Source organism: Giraffa tippelskirchi, chromosome 3 (genome assembly GCF_054371585.1).
Source record: "Giraffa tippelskirchi isolate mGirTip1 chromosome 3, T2T-mGirTip1v1.2.pri, whole genome shotgun sequence".
Lineage (NCBI taxonomy): Eukaryota > Metazoa > Chordata > Mammalia > Artiodactyla > Giraffidae > Giraffa > Giraffa tippelskirchi.
In genome coordinates this window covers 190,309,846-190,329,355 of record NC_137277.1, presented here as the reverse complement: position 1 = coordinate 190,329,355, position 19,510 = coordinate 190,309,846, and the positions used below count along the sequence as shown (strand labels likewise).

The 19,510-nt window shown below is 55.0% G+C and overlaps 1 protein-coding gene across 9 annotated transcripts in view; it reads left to right on the top strand.

Moving 5' to 3' along the window:
* Positions 1-19,510, top strand: part of PAX7 (paired box 7) — a 106,014-nt gene that overhangs the window by 35,867 nt on the left and 50,637 nt on the right. The window lies entirely within an intron of this gene.

Here is a 19,510-nt window from a genome sequence, read left to right as displayed (position 1 = left end):
GAGCAGCGGTTCTCAGCGCTGGCTGCATGGAAGAGTCACGTGCGGGAGCTTTCAAAAACCTCAGTGTCCACCCCAGACCATTACATCAGAAGGGAGCAGTATTTTTTTTTTTTTTAAAAAAAAAGCTCCCCAGGGGATTCTAGTGAGTGGCCCAGGTTGAGAGCCCAGAATCGGAGCTGTGGGTATTCCATCACACGGATGCCCGAGCCACAGCCTCTCAGCTTCAGCCTCTTCACCTGAAGACCAGGAACCACGAGAATCCTCTCCGACCGGATGGCAGCTTAGGAGGGAGAGCACGTGAGAAGGTGCCTGGTACTGAGCAGGTGCTTGTTAAATGCTCGTGAAAATAACTGTGGCTCCCATCGTGGAGCACGTGCTTGGTGCCGGGTTGGCATGTCTTTTTCCGTGAGGAGGGTTGCCTTTGTCCTGGTTTTGGAACGGGCAGGTGTGTCTGGAGGCCCCCGGAGGAGGACCCTGACTGGTTCTTGTTTGGGCACATCTTAGGTAACCGTCAGCAAACAGTGACTCAGCCGTCACGGAGTCCCTTCCCCAGCCAGGCCCCTCTTCCTCAAGTTTCTTCCTGCAGCATGTTGGGGCCCACGAGGATGTAGCAAGCGCCTGTGTCTGTTTTCCTCGGGGGCCCTCAGGACGGATGGAGGTGAGGGACAGCGAGCATCTCCCTTGCCTTCCTGTCCTCAGACGCTTGCGTCACTTGGGCACCCGCCTGCCTCCCAGATGCTGGAGCTCAGAGAGGCCGAGGGGCCAGTGTGAGGCTGCCCGGGACTCGGACTCCCGGTTCGCTGTCCCCGAAGCCGTGTCTCGCCGGTCACCCCCAGTTCCACGTGGGGAGCAAAAGAAGGGCACTGCGGTCCCCAGCCTGGCTGACGCCGCTCGTCTTTGGCACTTGGCCTCACTCTCTCTTTTTTTTTTCTCCTTCCCAACTCCCAGGTCTGGAGCGTCCTCAGCCGGCGGTGGGGGGTGGGGGTGGCACCCAATAGTATCGCTTCCAGGTTGGCAGGGGAGGAGCTCAGGGCATCGTCTGGACTCAGAGCATGCGTCCTGGGTCAGTGACCCCAGGGCTTAGCTAAACAGCGGCCGTACTGGCAGCGCCCTTTGCAGAGCCCTGTCTGGGAGGCCCACTGCTGGCTACCCTTCCCCACATTGCTCACGTACCCAAGAGTGTCCAGGGGTCTCTAGAGGAGGGCCAGTCCGGGCTCTCCCACTGACTTGCTGTGTGACCTCAGGCAAGTCACACCCCCTCTCTGGTCTCGGTTTTTTCCAACTATAAGTTGAATCCTAATGAGTTCGGACTCTCAGGTTTCCTAGCTTGAACCAACGGACTCTCTTGACAAAAGGATTTCAAACACTAGAGACCGAGTTCATCTGGGAAAGCCTCGTCTCCCCAAACAGGGAGGTTGGTGCCTGCCCCAGACCTGGGGTCGACTCACGCTTTGCTTCTCTGAGCCTTGAGTTCTTCTTCTGTAAAAGGAATAGTAGTCGTTGCAACATGTTGCCATGGTTCGAGGAGTTCACTTATTCACCTTGAAACAGCGCCAGGCACATAGGAAGTGCTTCCTGGGAGCAGTAATAACCGCTGGGAATGGTGTTTCCGCTTTCCAGAGCCCTCCTCTGTAAAGTGGGGGTAACAGTGCCTATCTGGTGGGAATATTGCCAGGATTAAATGAGACCACCGTAAGTGCTTGGACCTGGGTGCCTGGCAAATGGTCCCCGTTATTGTCAGATGAATTACGTGCACGGGTGTAGCTGAGTCGTTTTCCCATTTCCAACCCCCACTGTGGGAGCAGGGGCGGTGGGAGCTGGGAGGTGGGGGGATGTAGGGGGTGTCACCCTGCTTATGATGCCAGAGACGTTCTGTCCCACGAGTCCTGAGCGCCTGGCCCCAAGGCCCCACTGTGCCCATCTCCACCCTCTCAGCCCCTGGCCGTGGTCGTGCCAGCCACACCCTTGGCCCAGCCGCACCCCTGGCCTTGTTCTGCACTCAGCTGCCCCTCCACCCTCCTGCCTCCCCTTGGGCGAGAGCTCTCAAGCCCTAATTTATGAAACCTGTCCACTCGGAGCCCGGATCTGCCGTCCCCCAGGGGCATCCGTCTGTCTGCCCGTCTGTCCGTCCGCCACATGTGGCCGCGGGTCCAGCTGAAGACTGGGTGCCCGCCGGCCGCCGGGGTGACACGGTCCACCTGGCCCCTCATCCCATCAGGCACCACTTAAAGGGATGTACCCTTCAATGCGGAGGGCGAAGGCAGGGCTGGGATGCTTTCAGAAATGGAAATGGGGCCCATTTGTTTATGATTTATTCCCTGACACGTAACGGGAACCCGATGGGACCAATAAAGGGCCTGCCCTCACCCAGCTCCCACCTCAAAAGCGCTGGAGCCGGTCCAGTTCTCTGCAGGCAAAGAGCCTCTCAAAGTGGGGCAGGCCACTGCACCCCCTGCTCCCCGCCCACCCGCTCAGCTTTGAAAGGCAGCTCGCTGTTCCCGAGATGAGTGAGGCTGCCAGGCTTTCCAGGCTGTGGGGCAGGAAGGCAGGGGGGCCCTTGCTTTCGAGGTCGAGAAGGTTCCAAGGAGGGTTTGAGGAAGGGACTCGCATATTCTGGGCTCATGATCGGCCAGGAGCAGGGGCCAGCAGTGGAGGAGAAATCCAGTTTTCAATTTTCCTCAAGAGAAAAACGAATGCATGAGAGACAGAATAATTTTCCAGTGTGCAGGCCCTAAGTGAAACCTCCTTGAGACATTGCGAGTTATTAAAGAGGAGGAAAGAAAAGAAATTGTAAAATCAGTTTGCCTTCAGCAGAACGGCACAATGCACTCTTATTTCCAGGGGAATCTAATTAGAAGGCAGGCGGCCCGGCCTGTGGGGGACGGTGGGGCTGGGGGCCCCTGTGGCCGGGTGCGAGGAGGGCTGCGAGGGTAAAAGTCGGACTCTGGGGGAGGCCTCCCCCTTCCCAGCATCAGCGGGGCTCGGCTGGCTTGGATTCGAATCTCGCCTCCGGCCCCTGCCTTGTCTTTGAGTTAGAGCCTTCCTGTGATCCTCCGTCCCCCCATTTTGGAATGGGAACGATACAGTTCCTTTCTGCTCAAGTTGTCAGGAGGGGAGGAGGGAATGTATGGGATAAGATCCAAGCTGGATACGGGGCCTCCCTGGTGGTTCAGAGAGTAAAGAATCTGCCTGCCATGGCAGAGACGCAGGTTCGATCCCTGGATGGGAAAGATCCACCGAGGTCTTCCCAGGCAGCGCTAGTGGTAAAGAACCTGCCTGACAATGCAAGAGACGGAAGAGACATGAGTTCGATCACTGGGTCAGGAACAATCGCATGGAGGAGGGCCTGGCAACCCACTCTGGTATTCTTGCCTGGGAAATCCCATGGACAGAGGAGCCTGGCGGGCTACAGTCCAGTTCAGTTCAGTTCAGTTCAGTTGCTCACTCGTGTCTGACTCTTTGTGACCCCATGGACTGCAGCACGCCGGGCCTCCCTGTCCATCGCCAACTCCCAGAGTTTACCCAAAGTCATGTCCATTGAGTCGGTGATGCCATCCAACCATCTCATCCTCTGTCGTCCCCTTCTCCTCCTGCCTTCAATCTTTCCCAGCATCAGGATCTTTTCAAATGAGTCAGTTCTTCGCATCAGGTGGCCAAAGTATTGGAGTTTCAGCTTCAGCGTCAGTCTTTCCAGTGAATATTTGGGCTACAGTCCATAAGGCTTCAAAGAGTCAGAATGACTGAAGCGACTTAGCACAGCACGCAAGCTGGACACACACCGGGCCCACTGGAACTGTGTATTTCTGTCCTTCATCTGCCACCAGCGTCCATCTCCACACCACGGTCACTGACACCTTCCGACTCTCCAGGCACCTTGATCGAGCCCCTCGCTTTCAGAATCCCTGGACCATCTCCCTCTCTTTCACCACTGGCCCTCTGAAGGTAGCCACCCAGTACCCTAGGCACCTGGTATTACCTGTCTAGTTCAGCCTTTGGGGTTGCCACGCCATTCCCACTCCTTCAATACACCCGCTCCTGACCTCTTGCAGGATACGTCATGTTCTTTCAGTAAAAGATCAACTCTTTTGTTCAGGAATATCTAACAGGAAGTAAAGGTCCCAGGAATTGTAAGCACATGTGCTCATACCCAGCAGGACCGTGACTAACAGTGGGTGTGGGTCCTTCCACGGGACCCACGTTGCACGGGATCCAGACCTTCCCACCATGTTCCCCCTGATGGCAAGGGCTGTGGCCCTCCCCCAGCGCCACCCCAGGCCAGACAGAGAGTGCTGGTCTCAGCAGCCCTGTATCAGGGCGATCTGGAGCGAGCCAGGATGGCACTGCGGGGAGAGGGGGAGGAGGCAAGCGTGTAGAGAGAGAGGCACCGGCCTGTGCTTGTTCTGCGGCTTCCTGACCCTTGTCACTGCCCTCACCCAGTGAAAGGGAGACGGGGACAAAGGGGTCCGACCATGTGCTCAGACTCCCGGTGGCCCCAGGTTCCAGTCCTGGCCAGCTGTGTGACCTTGGATAAGTCACTGCCCCTCTCTGAGTCTTGTCCTTGGAATCAGTTCTGTATCAGTGCCTGCCCGCTTTGAGTCTCGTGGGAGGATGTCAGTGATGCGTGCCGAGCACAGCACTCGGCCCCAGGTAAGAGCATCACGAGGGCCTGTTATCGCTGCTTCACCCTCATGGAGTTTTATCCCCACTTGCTCCCCAGAGCTGGGAAGCTGGGAAGCCCAATCCCTCACCATCTCGAAGCATGGTTTTGCCCTCTGAGAACCAGTATGTTTTCAGATTCCACACCCTCCCTGCTGGTTTAATGTAACTAACCTATGGCTGGCCACGTTTGGGGAAAATAACATTATTTATTCTATCAAGACTCAGCAAACTGAGCCCAGAGCAGTAATTGTCCCAGGGTATGAGTAACAGATTTTATTTTTATTGATCAAAAAATTTTTTTTATCAAAAACACATCAAACTAGAAAAGGCGTAAGCAGCAGGATCAAATTGGATTTTAACTCCTTTAAAAACAGGCTCCTCCAGCCACCCATTTCCAAAGGGGTCTGATGCTTTGCAGGGAGACTCTTGCAGTCCAGGGTGGCCAAGGGGTTCGGTGGCAGCCGCGGAAGCTGTTTTGCGAGCATCCTTCAGACAGCACATTAGCATCTGGGCCGCCTCTGAGTGGCCCAGACATCTGGATGTGGATGAAGGGATTCAGTAGAGTACCTGTGTATTGGTTTACGGAGCAGCGATCCTCCAGACCTCTTGGAACTGTTCAGCTGGCTAGCTGGGGCTTTCAGCGTGATGCCAGGTGTCTGACGATGCATAAATACATTTCTGATGAGATCATTGTGCAAGATGATTCTAACCTACTCACCAACGAGCGCGTTGGCCTGAAGAGCAAGCCTTTGTCGGCATCTGTCAGAGCGTTCCAAGTTATAGCAGAGATCTGAGCATATTGGAGGGGGCCCTGCATTCATTCCATAAATGTGCATTTATTCACTCATTCATTCATTCAACAAATCTGTGCTGAGCTTTTTGAATGGGCCAGGCTCTCTTCTGGGCATTGGGCATTAAAGCAGTGAACAAAACAGAGAAAGATCCTTGTTCTTCTGGAGTGGAAATAACGACTCTCCAAATAATTCAAGCTGGGATGCTGGAAGGCGGGCCAGGGAGGAGGCAGGTGTGGGGCAGGGTCCCTGACTTTGAAAACCTTGTAAAGTCTCTGTTTTGATGTGTGGCAGGTGTTTGCCCTTCCAGTAGCAGGGCACATCTGATTGCTGATGGTGAAGGGAGAGATGGTGGGAGGAGGAAGAGAGCTTAGGAAGGGAGCGGGTAGATAGGAGTGGGAAGAGGCTGGGGTGGAGCAGGGACCGGCAGGGCCCTGTTTAGGGTTCCAGGCACCCCGGTGGTCTGTCCAGGGTCTGATGACCCAGCCACGATGGCAGGTTGCAGGACCGCAGAGAAGAAAGTTCACCTGCTGAGCTGACCCCTGGCTGGTCCTCTTTGAGCTGACCATCCTCTCCCTCATCATTCTGAAAAAGATCTAGGGTTTTGGTGCCATGAGGGTCTGCTGGCTCTTTCAGCCTGTCTGCTTCCATCTGATAAGAGTAAGAAGACGTGTATGTTGTTCCATTTCCCTGGAGCAGCGTGGTTTTTGTGTGTTAGCTGTTGCTACTTTTCTCTGAATTCCTGTGGAGCAGTGGTGGCCCCCAACAGCAGAGGTGGTATCCCCAGGGGACTTGTCGGAAATGCAGCTTCTTAGGCTCCACATACTGAATCAGAAACTCCCCTGGGCGACCCAGCAATCTCTGTTTCATATCTGAGTCCCTGATAGCTCAGTTGGTAAAGAATCTGCCTGCAATGGGGGGAACCTGGGTTCGATCCCTGGGTTGGGAAGATCCCCTGGAGAGGGGAAAGGCTACCCACTCCAGTATTCTGGCCTGGAGAATTCCATGGACTCTATAGTCCATGGGGTTGCAAAGAGTCAGACATGACTGAGCGACTTTCCCGAGGATTCCAATCCCCTAAAGCTTGAGAACCACACTTGTAGGAGCTGCTGGCGAGGCAGTTTGGTTTACTTAAAATGCATTAGTTGCCTTTGGCGTGGGACCCACCTGGGCTGAAGGGAGTATCAGTATTTGCCACTTAGTATCCGAGCAGGTCTCCACCCTTTTCTGAGCGTTGACCAACGAGTTCTGGCTCCAAGAGATGACTGAGAATTTCATGCAAGGACACAATGCGTGTTGACTGCTTGGCACAGAGCAGACCCCGAATAAACCGTAACTCCCCTGCTCCTTCTGTTACTGTATCACGTGACCGACGCGAACCATCAAAAGAAGACGAAAGTATTTCACAGGACAGATGCTGATCACTTGTGAAAAAAACCAACCACACCAACCCTAAAAATAATGGAATCACAGCATCTCAGGATCTCAGAACCGTGCGGCGTTAGAGCCAAAAGGAGGGAAATTAGTCCTGTCCCCTCTTTTCTCAGGGGAAGAGACAGGCTCACAGAGGTACCTGGCCCAGGTGACACAGCCAAAGCCATCACTCCTCCCCTGCACCGCCTCCCAGCCCCCGCCGCCTGCTGCCCGCTGCTGTCCTGCTGACTCATTTTGCAGGAGGAGCCCCAAATGAGCCCTGCCGCTTTTTGCTGATCTCTTCTGTAACTGGACATCTCGTCCGTTTCATCCTCTGCTGTATCACCCAGAGCTGGTTCAGAACCTACACGTGTTCCACCCCTATGTGTCAAGTGGATGCTTTACTCTCTGGGTGCAGGAGCCTGGACAGAGAGAGGGCATCGGGTCCTGGGAAGCCCCTTGCCCTCGGTGGGGGCGAGTGATGTCCTCCCGTGGACCCAGCAGCATCCCAGCCCCAGGACCCGGCTCTGAGCTGGTGTCTGCTTCAGGACCAAGTTTTCCAGGGCTGGGGCGTGCGCCTGACATAATACGTAACAGTAATTAAGAAATAAGCCGCCTTGCCCAGCTTCACAGCGATCATTTGGCTAAGTAACTACCATGGTCTAGTGCCTCAAAAATCACCATTAGAGTACGCTCCTTATGGCCATAAAATTTCTCGTTTTCTGCCTTTCATCAGCCTCCCCCTGCAATCTTCGCCTTGCTTTATTTATACATTCGTCCTCAAACAATGGCAATAAACTCTTTCCCAGAGTGTTGCAAATCAGAAATTTGTCCACATTTTTCCACCACCTTCCACTGTGGACCTGCTCTGCCTGGGAATGGCCCAGCTGGGCCAGCTGGAGGGGCCGGGCTGCCATAGATTGATGGGGACACAACGGGATGAGGTTGCCGGGGAGCGAGGCTGGGGAGGGGGCAGCAGGAGAATGCACCGTGAAAGGCCCGCTGCCCAGCGACCAGCCGGAGACACAGGGGATGGGGAGAGGGGAGGGGACGAGGCAGGGGGGGGAGGGCAGGGACAGGCAGGGGGAAGGAGGGGCGAGCCCGCCTCACCCCCTTCCCCTAAGAGAGGAAGAAGGGTCAGGGACTGCTGGCCAGCAGGGCTGGCCCCAGGCAGAATGCGGTGTGCACCCCAGGGTCATGAAATCCATCCTTCCCCACCCCCACAGGAATCAGATGATCTTGGGGCATCCCGTAGCCCACCCTGCAGCCCCCCCGTAGCAGCCCACTCCCCCTGGAACTCCCTGCTCCCTCGACCACCAGCATTCTCCCACCTAGCCACAGACGCATGTCCTGAGCCCTACTGTATGCCAGGAGTTGTACTGGGTTCTGGAGTGTGAAGTAATGAATAAATCAGATATCGTCTAGCCCCACTTCTCAGGTTCATTCTCAGAGACCCAGGATGACCTCTGGTTTTCAGGGATGGGCAAAAGAAGGCCCAGAGAGGGGTTGGGACTTGCCAGAGTCACCCAGCGAGATGGAGGCGAAGCCAGCCACACACGTCAGGGTTCCAATCTGGAAGGCCCCTGTCTTTCCAAACAGCTCGCAGGCTCCCTGGGGACCCTCCTCTGGGTAAAGTAATAAGCCCTCCTCCGGCCGTGGTCTCGGCTGCCTGTGGCAGGTGTGCGGGGGCATGTCTGTAGGGACCCTCTTCATTTTAATCTGGAGTTCCCAGGGGCAGCAAGACAGGGAGACAGAACTCGGGTTGGGCCTTTGGTGCTGGTCCATGGAGGGGGAGTCTGCCCTGTTAGGCAGGCTCCCCAGGTAAAGCTTTCCGTCTCCAGGGAGGGAGGCCGGCCTCCATTGAGCAACGTTAAAGGTGCAGCTTGTTTCCCCAGCGATCCAGGTTCACTTTCAAACGCGCGTCCTAGAATCAGCTCACAGCCCTAAGAGATTGGTTCTCTTCCAAAGGGGCGGGCTTCTGAGAAATCCGCTCGTTTCCATGGCGGTGGACCTAACTGCCCTGTCCTTTGTCTGTGTGGGTCTGTGGGGCACCCCATGGGTGCCCCTTAATGTTCCATATGATGTTCGAGTTTCCTGGGAGGCCCATTCAAAGAAAGGTGAGGGCAGGATCAGATGGACATTGGACGGCCAGCAACGACTCCCCAGGGGAAAGAGATCAGTCCAGGGTCCTGAGAGAGAACCTGTGACTCGGGGGAAACCTGAGTCATTTCTCCTTGTTTTGCCTGCGATGGAAAGGTCCATGGTGTCTTTGTTTAACTGACGGCTACAGTTTGTATTGGATACTGTTATTAAGAACATTCTAGAGTCATAGGAACACAGAGCTGTGCCCAGTCACCCTACCCTGGAGTCATGCCCAGTTATAGTAGAAGAAATATGTTAATAGATTAGAACTTTAAGAAACCCCCAGTCTTATTGTGGAGGCATAACCTCTACTCTCCTCCAGCTTGATGGAGGAGACCTAGTTCCCATGCTCAAGCAGTTCAAATAAGCCTCTTACATACTGGATGATAAGGCATATTGGTAAACAGAACACAGACCTTAAAAGTTAATTATCTGTCCCCAGCAGGAGTCAAGGCCACGTACTGAGAGGGTGGCATGGGGGGCGAATGACACAGGGCTTTCAGAAGGGTGCTCAGGGTGTGGCAGTCATGGAGGGCTTCCTGGACTAGGTGGACTTTAAGTCCAGACTTGAAGGATGGGGGAAGTGAGACAGTAGGAAGTAGTGTGAGGGCAGCATTCCAAGCCACCTCAGGGTACGAAGGCCTGGCAGTAGCCTGCAGGGGAGGCACATTTGGGCGAGGACAAGGAGGATCCTGAATGCCAGACTCACAAGGGTCACCTTGATGGTGAAGACAGGGCCTTGGGTGCAAGCTGCCCAGGTTTAGCCATCAGTCTGCACTAAGTTCTCCTGAGCCTCCCCATCTGTAACATAGGACTCATGGAAATGCTCACCTCTTAGGGTTATTCTGGGACCACGCAACTCGCTACAGGAACGGCACACAGCTCAAAACACACAGGCAGCTCTTTTCACGTTTATTCTCCTGTGGCCTTCATGCCATAACAATAGTAACTAACATATATCGAGCATTTACTGTATACTCCTGCTGTAGGAGGCTTTGTGTGGTCACAGAGCCCTGTCTTTGGGATTCCATGGGCCTCTGGTTTAAGCCCTTTCTCAGGGCTGAGCCTGGAGGCAGGAGGCTTGGTGGATGGAACCAGGCTTTGAAACCGTTTTCCACCCCACTTCTTGTAACGGCTTTCTAGCAGCGGCAGCTTTCCAGGCTGCAGCTTTGAGGAGGGGGAGAGGGGAGTCGGGAGGTGGGGGAAGGAGGGTCCGGCAGGCTTGGCTCCCCAGGCATATGGCCCTTTCACAGCAGCTTTGTGGGGCGCGGACGGGTGGCCAGGCTGCCTTTCCCTCCCTGCCACGCAGGGTGCTTCATCTGGCTCACCAGGACCCCAGCTGCTGCTGTTTCCCCTTGGCTGGTTTTGAGGCCTCACCCCAGGCCTCCCCGGGCCAGCTTCCTGGGGGCCTGCTGCCCTCCTTGGCCCCTGCCAGCGTTGGTGCCCCAGCTGGATAGCTCACCCGAGACCTTTGCACCCTCTTTTCCGTGGGCACCATGTGTGTCTGCGATGGCCCCCACACCTGCGGATGGGATGTGGGGTCTGTGGGTGTGACTATGCTTGTGCAAAGCCCCCACCGTAGGAGAATAAGGAAGAAATGACAGAGAGGTATTCATTCCTTCATTTGTTTGTTTGCTCATTCATTGGTTCGTTCATTCATTCATGGCCTTTGTGCTTGGTGCTGGGCAAATGCGCTTGCCTCCAAGGGCAACCGAGATAGAAGAAGTTCTCATCGTTTTCAGGCGCCGATAGTAACAGCAATAACAATAATAACTAACATATATTGAGCACTTACTGTATACACGGGAGTGTTGTAAGCCTTGTCTTGTAGTCATTCGACTAATTTTCGTATGTGACGACCCTGTGAGGTCCGTGCTATGACTTCCCGCATTTTGCACAAGAGCAAACTGGGGCGCGTGAGTGAAGTAACTTTCCTGAGTTAGTGGGGGAGCAGGCTGTGATCGGTGCATCAAGGGTGCCCCGTGGTATTTCTCGAAGTTTCCATCTATGCAGCTGCATCCGTGCCCTGAGGGGCAGGTGGATGGCAATTCTCCCAGTGGGCGGATGGGGAAATGGAGATTCCAAGGGTGCAAGTGACATGTTCAAGGTCACACAGCAGGTTGAGGGCTGAGCGCAGAGGGCCGGCTCCCCCCCTGCCAGGCGTCTGTCTGAATGAGAGGAGAGATGGGTCAGCTCAGCTGGGGGCGGTGGTGTGCTGTCAGCCACACTCCCGGAGCTCAGCCTCCAGACGGCTTTCTGTCTTCCCTTCTTCCCTGATGCCCATCACTGTGCCCGTTTTAGAAAGGATGAGGACGAGGCTAGAAGGTCAATCACACTTTCAGCATCGATAGAATTCAAACCCAGGTCCATCTGATCCCACAGCTTCTGTTCTGCCCACCTCCTCTCAGGGTCTGCAGCCTGGGCCACACTTGGCAAGAAGAGGCCCCCCTGGCAACCCCCTTGCTAGAGTAGGCTCTGCTGTCTGCCCAGCACCTGCCTTCAGCTCAACCTCTTGCCTTAAGGAGGTGAACCTGCTTTTAAACTCTGCCCCCAGGAAGACTTCCCTGACTGAGTGCCCTTGGCTCAGACAGTTCCAGCCCTTTACCAACTCTGTCTTCTCCCCTAAACCTGATTTGTGCTTCACAATTCAGGGCAGCAGGATCTCTGGATCCATCATGAGAAAAAACATGGCTCTGAATTCTGGAACTACAACAACACAGTACTACTTCTAGCAGTACTACTTCCTTCTTCCTAGAGATGCTCCCTCCTGGCAGGAATGTATGAAGAGCGCCCTCTAGTTCCCGAGGACAGGACTATACTGTGAGCACAGAAATCACAATCAGAGAATACCCCAATGGACACATTTTTTTATAATGCAAATCATCTGCCAAAGGTTCAGAGTTTCGTTTTGGTTTTAAGGTAGTCTGCTGGGATTAGATGGACACTTCCCAGAGAAGAAAAAGTTTTGTCACATTTTCTTCCCCTCCCTCTCCTCCTTGAGTTGGCAGAGTGACGCTGGGCGTCAGCCAATCGCTGAGAAATAGCATAAGATTTGGAGTCAGATAGAACCTATTTGGATCCCCACATCACCAGTGCCTCCAGCCCCCTCGGGTGGCCTCTGGGAGAGCAGGACTGAAATGAATCCATGTGGATGGTTTGGCTGAGCCCCAGCCACAAGGGCACAGACGCAAGCACTCCAGACTCAGATGGAGAGGTTGTGTCTGGAAGGCTTCCTGGAGGAGTGGTCCAAAACTGATGGCAGCTCACGCTTGCTGGGCACTCACTTGTCCCTGGCACGCTTGCATGGCCTTAATAGACTCACTCATTTACTCATTCAGTCATTCAACAAATATTCGGGTGTCCACTTTATGCCAAGCCCTGGAGATTCAACAGAGAAAATGCCCACCTGCTTGGAACTTGGACTCGAGTGATGACCAGGATGATGGAGGGGGTGGGGACAGGCAATGAAAAGGAACATTTAGCACATCTGACTATGATGTGCGCTGTGGAAAAACCGCAAAGCAAGGAAAGTAGTTCTTGGGGCAGGGGGAGGGAATTCCCATTATTATCCATATTTACACATGTGAAATCTACAGAATCCAGGCAAACTGTGTCAGGGGCCTGTGCTTTTAAATGCCCCTCTTTGGTGGCCTGCTGCAAAGGGCAGGCCAGAAGGGGGATGAGGAGGGTTCTCCAGGCAGAGGGCACAGCCTGTGCAAAGGCCAGCAGTTGCTGGGGCAGGAGACGACCGTCGGAGTCCAGGGAGAGATGGACAGACTCTGGGCCAGGACCAGGGTGGGGTGGGGGTGGGCTAGCAGATAAGAAGGATGCTGAATCTTCCGGTTTGGGTGCTGGGCTGGCTGCCTGGGAGGAGTGATGAGAGAGCGAAGGGGTCATTAAGGACCCCGACAGTCTGCAATCTGGATGCCTGGGTGGTGCTGGGATGGGTACCCCAGAGCAGTTTGGGCAGAGGAGGTGGACAGGAGGGGTCGCTTCCAGGGAGGTGTAACTTGGGGTCCGATCCCCGCCTCTCCGTCCACCCCCGGCCCCCCGGCCCCTTGTGAGCGATCTGGTCCGGACCCCGCAGAGGGACTCTGGGAGCTGCACGCACCGCATGCTGGTCACAGCTGAGCAGTTCGTGCGGAGGGGCCGGGAGGACGCCCGCCGCGGCCCCTGCTCGCCGGGCCCCCGGCTGAGCTGTAAATGACTTTTCCATTTTCCGAGACCTGCGCCCAGGCCTGCTTGGTATTCAGGGACACCCAGCCCACACTCGCCGGCTCTCGGCTCTGCCCGAATTACTTGATTAAAACGCATATCAACTATTATGTGATTCATTTCTCTACCGCGGCTCCGGGCCGGCCTATGTTAAACTGTAATAAAGGTTGGGCTGGGAGGCTGAGGGGGTGGGGGTGGGGGGCTCAGGAGTGGGATGGGCAGGCGTCTCTGGGTTAGGGGGAGCTGAGATGAGGACCCCAAGTCTCAGGGTCTCGCTGTTGCCTTCCGCAGATCTGGGATGGAAAGGATTTGGTTTGGAGGTGGTCAGTTCCCTCCTGCCTTCTGAGAGAGAGGTGGGTAGGTCCCAAAATTGTGACCATCCTGTTTCCAGACTTTTCCTTTGGCAAACGAGAGAACAGAGAAAGTTTGAGGGTCGGGGGTAGGATGGAGCAGAAGCTGCCTTAGCTTTCATGATCCAAAATGGAATTCTCCATCACCCGGGAATTATAGCAAAGTTGGCTTCCAATGGGCTGGGAGTCCTGAGTCCTGGGTGGTCTTCCCAGCTTCAGTGACCTCGATTCCACCCACCATCTGTAAAATGGGGCTAATCCCGCCTGCCTGACCCTCCATCGGGAGAGATGGTGTTGGAACATTGAAAGGGCCTGTAAACTGTAGAGTGTGTGTGCAAGGGGAGAGTGGTGACTACTCCAGAGTGTCAGTTTGAAAGGGACTTTGTGATCATTCTGCTAACCCTTATCCATTTAAGAAGGCTTTACAGAGCCCCTGCTGGGTGCCAGGCCCAGTCTCTGCTGCACACTCCACGATCTCCTGGTCCAGTGGGACCGAGAGACCCAGCAACAGGCCAGCTTGATGTCTCCTGAGGAGCTCTGAGAGCTCCGAGGATGAGAAGCGAGTGAAACCAGCCTGGCCTGGATGAACCCAGGAAGACTTGCGGGGTGAGGGCACCACCAGCCGGGTTCTGCCGGATGAGCAGGAGTGCGCCAATGAAGGGTGAGGCGTTGCAAGCAGAGGGGGCTGGGATTCAAAGGCAGGGAGGTGTGAGGCAGCCTGGCTGGGTTGTTTAGGAAGCCGAGAGCTGGACAGGGAGTGGGGGCTGAATCTGGACGTGTGGTCAGGCCGGAGGGTGGTAGAGCCTCCCTGGCATAACTGAGGCCTTCCCGGTCAGCGGCTGTGAAAGCCAGGGAGCTTCGGAGGCAGGGGCAGAGGCTGGGGTCGAGAACCAGAGAGCTGCCCCCCAGTGATTTTTCTGGCCACTTCCATCAGCCTGGCCTGGGCTGGACTCTGGCCTGAGCAGACCTGTTGAAGCCTCTCCTCTCTTCTTCTGTCCTCAGGCTGCTCTCACATCACACTGAGTTGTCTCCCTGTTTTATGACAGTCTTGGCCCCAGCTCATCTGGAAGGAGTGTTCCTTTCATCAGACTGGGAAGTTCCCAGTGCAGGGATGATGCCTCCTCCATCAGATCGGGAGTTTCCTAAGACAGAGGCTGTTTCACCCTCCTAAGATTGGGAGGGCTCCAAGGGAGGGACTGTATTGGACTCCCCACATCCCCAAGTGAGACAGAATCTGGGAACCCAGAGAGAGGGTCCCTCGTCGTATCCCTCGCCTGAGGTCATCTCCAGACCCGTTCCAGGCTCTGTCCCGCCTGCTATGGGGCCTTTCCATCCACAGCTGCTTCAGAGCCAGAGAGGAGGAGCCGCAGCTGCCTGGGAGACCGCTCCCTTGTGGCCCACCCCCTAAGTCCAACCTCTTTAATGGATGCCAGCCCATGCCCATGCTTCCCACGTGTCCCTGTCCCCATGCTGGCTGCCCAGGCTGCACCAGGAGGCTTTCAGTGCATGGAGGACTCAGCTCCAGCCAGCAGAGCCTCTCTGTGGCCAAGCCCACCTAATCCTTTTGATTAATTTAACTCAGAGGCTAAAGGGTTCCCGGGGGTGGGGATGGAGAGGGGCAGCATGGGGGAAACCGAGGCGGAGTGGTGGCATCTGAGCTCTTTGTGTCCTTCCTCTCGGTCCAGTGGGACCTAGAGCACCAGACACACGCCAGCCTCCTGTCTCCTGAGGAGCTTTGAGAGCTCTGAGGATGAGCGGAGAAACCAGCCTGGCCTGGGTGGGCCCAGGAAGGCTCGCAGGGGAGGACTTTACCCTGTGGGTTCAGCTGGATGAGCAGCAGTGCCCCGAGACTCCTTGTTCTCTATCATCATAGTCATGACATCATCATCAATAATTAACAATAATAATGGTAATCCTTCATGTGCCCTTTACAGGCTCCAGATTCCTCTGAAAGTTGTTATTTCATTCTGTTCTCAAAGCAATCCAGTGAGGAATGCGAGGATGTATCACTATCCTCATTTTTACCTCTGAGACAGTGGAGGTCCAGAGAGGGGAGGCAGCGTGTCCAAAGCCACACAGCAAGGGCGGAGACAGACCTCAGAATCCAGGGGTCAGGCCTCCCAGGAAAGGACTCTGGACCAGACCAGAGCTGCCCCAGGGGCCCTGCCGACTCCCTCCCAGGGTGTCCTTCCTCCCCATCCCTCTCCGGGAGTGAGCGTGGCTCACCCGTGGTGCAGCCTCCTTCGAGTTACTGAACCTCCGAGCTCCATTGCCCACTCTCACAGATCTGCATGAGGCTGGCACACGGAGAAGGAGACAGACCTAACACGGGGGGTGGGGTTCTTCCCCTGGGAAGGGTCAGGAGGAGGTGGGAGGCCCTTTCCAGGGCCTGAAGTCACAGGCCCCAGCCCTGCTCTGCAGAGCTCTCTCTGCGTCTCCCAGCCCCGCTCTCCCCACTCAGCGTCCAGAAGGTTGTTATGACAACCAGCAGCCTACTGCAGTCCCTCCATTCTTTTCTCTTTCTTAAAGTGATTGTATTTTTGTTTCTTTCTTTTATTTTTATTTATTTATTTTGGCCGTGTGGGATCTTAGTTCCCTGACCAGGGTTTGAACCCGCACCCCCTGTAGTGGAAGCGTGGAGTCCTAACCCCTGGGCCTCCAGGGAAGTCCCTAGGTCTTTTCAATCAGCGGAGACCTGTAGGGGCCTGCTCTTCCTTTCCCAGTCTAGGTTTCCACGCGGGTGTCTCTCTGGGCCCATGGAGTTCCCAGATCCATGCTGAATAAGTGGCAGGAAGGACAGGGAGACGAAGAAGAAATAGATGCAAAATTCCACGAGGCACTTAGGAAGCCAGAAGTCATTTGGATGGCAAGGCTCTGAGGCTAGGCAAGGTCTGGTATCAGAAGCACCTTAAACTTACCCCGCTCGGTCATTTGCTGATCGCGTGCATGACTTTGATTCCAGCCTGCCCTATCATTAAGGAATATTCTACTTGGTACAGAAGTATCTTTAAAACCGAATTCAAGGACACTGATCTTCTTGTAAAGGGAATACATGTATCATGTCCTATAAACAGGCACATGTGTGCAAAGTCGCTTCAGTCGTGTCCGACTCTTTGCGACCCCATGGACCATAGCCCGCCAGGCTCCTCTGTCCATGGGATTCTCCAGGCAAGAACACCGGGGCGGGTTGCTATGCCCTCCTCCAGGGGGTCTTATGGACCCAGGGATGGAACCTGCATCTCCTGTGTCTCCTGCAGTGGCAGGCGGGTTCTTTACTAGTGCCACCCGGGAAGCCCATAAACAGCTGGGACCCATACAAAGGAGTATCCTAAAAACAAACGAGGTCATTAAATTCTACCGGAGACTAGTGTGGGCAGAAAGAGCTTGAAGCCTGTCCTCTCCGTCTTAAAAGGAGAGACCAATGGTGCTAAAGACATGCTGTTGTTTTGGGTGGCTACCGGCCCCGTGTGGCGATGTAAATTTGCAGGAAAATGAAATAACACGAAAAACTCAGATCTTCAGTTGCAGTAGACACATTTCAAGTGCTCAGAACCACAGGTGGCTGATACTACCATATGGAACGGCGCAGACCTGGAACATTTCATCATCATCACAGAAAAGTTGTGTTTGACGGCACTGCTCTAAACTGCACTGAGACTTAATCAGGCTGGGGATCCTCCCAGGACAGGGCTGTGCCTCCTCCATCAGACCGGGGCTCTCATCTCTCCAGTCTGACCTCACAGCTCTGAGTTCAATCTCTGCCCCTAGGCGTTGCCCTGGGCAACCATCCTCCTCATCTCAGCTGTTGTCCGAGCCCAGGGTCCCCAATGGAGGACAGAGCCGATTGTCCCATTCCCCATCTGCGAGCGGGCCTCCCTTCCTGCCAACCTCTGCTTCCTCCTTCTGAGGCCCCAAGGGCCCTCTCTCCTTGTCAACGTCAGAAAACTGAAGCTATGCAGTGAGTTTCAGGAAATGAATCCTTCGGATTAGTTGTATTTGGCTCTGAGCCCCAGCCGTTCTGGGGAAAGCACCCCAGATGCCAGCTGTGCCCGTCATGGCCTCCTCTCGGTGACGGGGAGCTGGGCAGCTGGGAAAGGGCAGAGGGAGGGGCTGGACCCACCCCGGGTCCCTGCCTTTAGGGGTGAGACAGGCAGCGATGAAGACAGGTCTCCCTTGCCATTGGTTCCCTGCTGTGTGGCGTCATCCTCGGTGGCCAGTGGAGAGCAGGGATGACTTCCCAGTGGCCGTGTGAGCTAAGTCCCTTCAGTCCTGTCCCACTCTTCCAGCCTCCCTGGACTCTAGCCCGCCAGGCTCCTCAGTCCATGGGACTCTCCAGGCAAGAATACTGGAATGGGGTGCCATTTCCTCCTCCAGGGGATCTTCCCGACCCAGGGATCGAACCCAAGTCTCTCATGTCTCCTGCATTGGCAGGCGGGTTCTTTACCACTAGCACTGCCTGGGAAGATGGCCAGGTCAGCAGGATGGAGGGAAAGTGATCCCGGGGAAAAGGGACTTTGCCCGAGACCTGCCAGCTGTGGGTGCCGCCCCGTGATAACATGGATATCATGATATCATGATAGCATCACCCACTGTGCCCTTTGACGCACCAGACCTTTGCACACACTCTTCCCCTGGCCCGGAAAGCCTGTTCCTTCACCTTCACTTGGCATCTAAGAGGCTACGTTAGGTGTTTTGTTGTTTTCAGGGTTGGGAGAAGGTTGTCCCTTGTGGGAGGAGTCTCGACCTATTCATGTAACCAACCTTTGAAGCCACTGGGTAAGAACAGGATGGGAACCAGGAGAGCAGGGTCTGAGTGTGGATGTGGACACTCACAGAGACTTTGGGCGCTTCAGTTACTTCTTCGTGACTCAGTTCCTCCCATCCGTAGTGCAGTCACATAACCTCTGAGGCTCTGAGGCTTGACTCAGGTGAGTTCCCAGAACACAGCTTACGTATGTAATCCGTGCACACGGCTGATACTGCGTCAGTGCTCTGCAGAGTGAGTGAGAAAACGTGGAAGCACCTCCAGGAACACTGAGGATGGAGATGGAGAGGAGAGGAGGGGAGAGAAAAGTGAAGCAAGAAAAGGGAGAACGCAGGTGTGGGGAGGAGGAAAATCGTCTCTGCCTGCTTTCTCTCTTCCCTTCCTTGGTTTCCTCTTCTCACCAGCCCCCTTCTTCCCCTAGGACTCCTGAGGGTGCAGTTTCAGAGCCCCAGCAAGCCCCTTGCTAGCATTCCTTCTGCCACATCAGGGATGGGCAAGAGGCCCAAGCTTTGTGGGCAGAGAGTCAGTTCAGTCCCCAAGGTATGTTCAGCCCTGCCTGTTGAGGAGCTTGATCAAGCCCTTCCTGCAGCCTTCCTCACTCAGACGTAGCACAGGAATAGATGCCTGGCCTGACAGCCCATCCAGAGACAGGACGTGGGCTGGCCCCAAACCCCCGAGCTCTCTCTGCAAAGGAAGCAAAGGCCTTCACCCACCCCTAGGCTCCAGGGTGGAAATTGATGGGGATGAGGGGGTGGAGGTCATAGTCATGGCCAAGATCATCAGGTGAGGTCTCCCCCTCCACCCTGGAAGATCACTCAGTGATCCTGGAACATCCCAGGAAGGGCGTGGGTGTGGAATCATATAGTCTAAACCTTTCATAGAGAAAGATGGGAAACCGAGACCCAGGGCCAGAGTTCAGGCCTTTTGGGAGAGAACCAGGCCTGGAATCTGAGCTTCCTGACTGCCAGCCCTGGGCTCGAGCCTTTGCTCCTTCCTCAGCCCTTTCCTTTCTTCCTGCTCCTTCTTTTACTTAGTTTCTGCAGTGATTTCCCCAAATGCAATAGTGTCATTGTCTAAATGATCATCATTTAAAAATATTAAACTATAAACATATTTCAAAAAGAAGACCAAAGTTCCGTCATCCTGAAGGTTCGCATTTGTTTATCTGCTGAGTG